At 38.9% G+C, this 3,089-nt stretch overlaps 1 pseudogene; it reads right to left on the bottom strand.

Moving 5' to 3' along the window:
* Positions 1–2,430: 2,430 nt before the first annotated feature.
* LOC102834134 lies at positions 2,431–2,855 on the bottom strand (annotated as a pseudogene).
* Between the last annotated feature and the right edge of the window lie 234 nt (positions 2,856–3,089).

Raw genomic sequence — 3,089 nt, 5'->3', positions numbered from 1 at the left:
GTTAATGTGCCAGACTGCAAAGCCATTTGAACTGCAAGGCAGGTGGTTCAAGTTCACCAGCTGCTCCTTGGAAACTCTATGTAGGGGTGCTATAGGTTGGAATTAACTCTACAGCACTTAACAACAACATATATATACACATATGTAAGAATATATAGAGAGTGATTTATTTCAAAGGGATGGTTCACCCAATTGTGGTGGCTGAAAAGTCCAATATCAGGGGTCAGGTTGAAAGTTTTTCCTGACTAATATAGTAGTAAAGGAGTTCTGGTAGCGTAGTGTTTATGAATCAGCCTGCAAACCTCAAGGTTGGCAGTTCAAAACTACCAGCTGTTCTGTGGGAGAAAGATGAGGCTTTCTGCTCCTGTAAACATTTACAGTCTCAGAAACCCTGTACAGGGTCACTATGAGTTGGAATTGACTTCACAGCACATAACTACCAACCACAATATAGTAGTAAGGGCTGCAGAGCAGGCAGCATGCTACTTATTCATGTACCAAGGGCCAGCGTTTAGAAGATGATAATCAGATGCAAGATTAAGAGAAAGTAAATGCAAGGGCTAAAAGAGCTAGAGATAAATAGTGATATATACATAACTTTGGAATAAAGTTCTGTTTATAGATAATGGACAGAGACAAAGACTGAATGGATGTGGGAGAAAAAGTGAAATATATATCTCCCAAAGAGGATATTTGCACATGAGTAATCACAGAGAGAAAGTGGGACAACTTTTGTTATATGGAGGGGATTGCAATCATTTAGATGAAACAAAGCATATGATTTCCTAAATGGAAAACTGCTGATCTGTAAACCTTCAATCAGTTAACAACAATAATAATAATAAAAAAATAAGGTGCAGGTTTTGACAGCGTATCCACATATATAAGATGTCAACCACACTCCAAAAAACTCCCCTTTCAACTGATTGACTGCCCATATCAGATCACAAAATGGAGAATAATTACAAACTATCTGCCAAACCACTTAGAATTATGACCTACCCAAGGTTACAAAGAACATTAACCACCATATTCTAGAAATATTTTAATATGGCTGATGGCAACAGGCACTATTCCCTTCACTGGGTAGGAGCTGAGCACTGTTACCTGTAGTATGTATATCCCAGTGATTCTTTCCCTCACCACTAGCAATTCCCTCACACCTGTACATTGGTTGGTTTATGTAGTTGTCATTTCTAGGTGCCATTGAGTCTGTTCAAATTCATATTGGCCCTATGCACACCAGAATGAAACATTGCTTTGCTCACTATTATCATTACATTGGATCCCATTTTGCTATCACTGTGTCATCTAGTTGAGTGTCTTCCTCTTTTTCACTAACACACCACTTTGCCATGCATGATATCTTTCGACTTGTTCCTCTTAACAACATGGCCAATATATGAGAGATGAAGTCTAGTCAGCCTTTCTTTGACAGAGTATTCTGATTGTGCTTTCTCCAAGACAGATTAGCTTGTTATTATGGCGTTCATAGTGCTTTCAATATACTTTTCTAACACCATAATTCATATGCATTGATTTTTCTATTGTTGACCATGTGTATTGCCCGAATTTCATATGTATCTGAGACGTTTGAAAATACCATTATTTGGGTCAGGTGAACCTAAGTTCTCAAGATGTTGTTTTTGTTCTTTAACACTTCAGAGAGGTCTTGTGCAGCACATTTGTCTAATGCAATACAGCATTTGATTTCTTTTTGTTGTTGTTGTTAGAATAACTCAGCAAAATAAAATTCCGTTTATTGTTGCACAACATTGTTTCACACATACATCAAACAGACCAAAATAAATAAATAAACAGCAACTTCACAGGCAAAAAAAAGAAAAAGAAACTTTATCTTTGTCCTTGTTTAACCATCTCATACAAACCAACTACTTTTAGTACAGCTAAGTGCATACACAAAAAAAGTTACTGGAATGCTCGGAATAAGATTGTAATTTTTTGTTGTTGTTTTTGCTTTTTTTTTTTTTTAACAAGGTTTTTTTTTTCCCCCTTTGAGGTTATAATGAACATGGTCACACCACAAGCAAAGTCAGAATTAGGACAGAGAATGCTCCAAAGGCTGGTTTGGTCATCCAAGATCATTAAGAATGACTGACCCCTAACAGTACCTACAAAAATATAAAATGTACGTAAAAACTACAAACAAATTTTCCTTTCTAAAGTACTTTTAAGAAAAAAAGCAGGGCCTTGGAAGTTTTGGTTCTTTTTTCTCCCCTGTTGCAAATTTACATTGTTGTTTTGGTTGGGTGATGGTGAGTGCGTGTTATCTGTGGTGGCGCTGCCCAAAATGGGGGGGTGGAGTGGGGCTCTATACTTTAAGGTGACAACATTTAGATTCTGAGAAGGGAAGTGGAGGGTGAATAGTCACGGTGGCCTTTTTAAATTTAACTTTTCCTTTTTTGTTGTCTAGTCATCCTCGTCGATCTTCTGCTTCTTGGTGTCAACATCATCATTCGCATCATCTTCAGCTGCCCCTTTACCTCTTCATCTTCATCTCCATTTTCTTCCTTACCATCACCTTCTTCCTCTTCTTCCTCCTCTTCCTCCTCCCCACCTTCTTCCTCTTTCTCGTATACCTCATTGGCAGTCTTCTGTTCTCCATTTTCCTCGTTAGCGTTCCCATTAGCGGGTGCATCTCTACCATTTTCTGTTTCCTCCACAACCTCCTTCTCCTTTAAGTACGTGGTGGTGATCTCGGAGGTGGAATCCACTGTGTCTGATATGATGGGGCACACCAGTGATCTGATACAGAGGATGACAAAGAGAGTGTGAGGTCGGGGACTCTGGCTAGATAGCTGCCAGAGTCCGCAGCAGCAGAGAAGGAGGTGCATGGTGGAAGTGGCTGGGAGGAGCAGGGAGCCTGTGGGGGAACAATACAAAGATGCCTTTTCAGATCAGCCGGTCATCATTTGATTTCTTGACTGCTGCTTCCGTGAGCATTGATTATAGAGTCAAGTAAAATGAAGTCTTTTACAACTTCTATCTTTTCTCCATTTATCATGATGGTATTTATTGATTCAACTATAAGTCTTTTCATATTATTTTATGGAGGTGAAATGCATGCT

Source organism: Chrysochloris asiatica, unplaced genomic scaffold (assembly GCF_000296735.1).
Source record: "Chrysochloris asiatica unplaced genomic scaffold, ChrAsi1.0 scaffold00285, whole genome shotgun sequence".
Lineage (NCBI taxonomy): Eukaryota > Metazoa > Chordata > Mammalia > Afrosoricida > Chrysochloridae > Chrysochloris > Chrysochloris asiatica.
The sequence above is the reverse complement of the archived record's forward strand: the minus strand, read 5'-3'. Positions and strand labels throughout refer to the sequence as shown.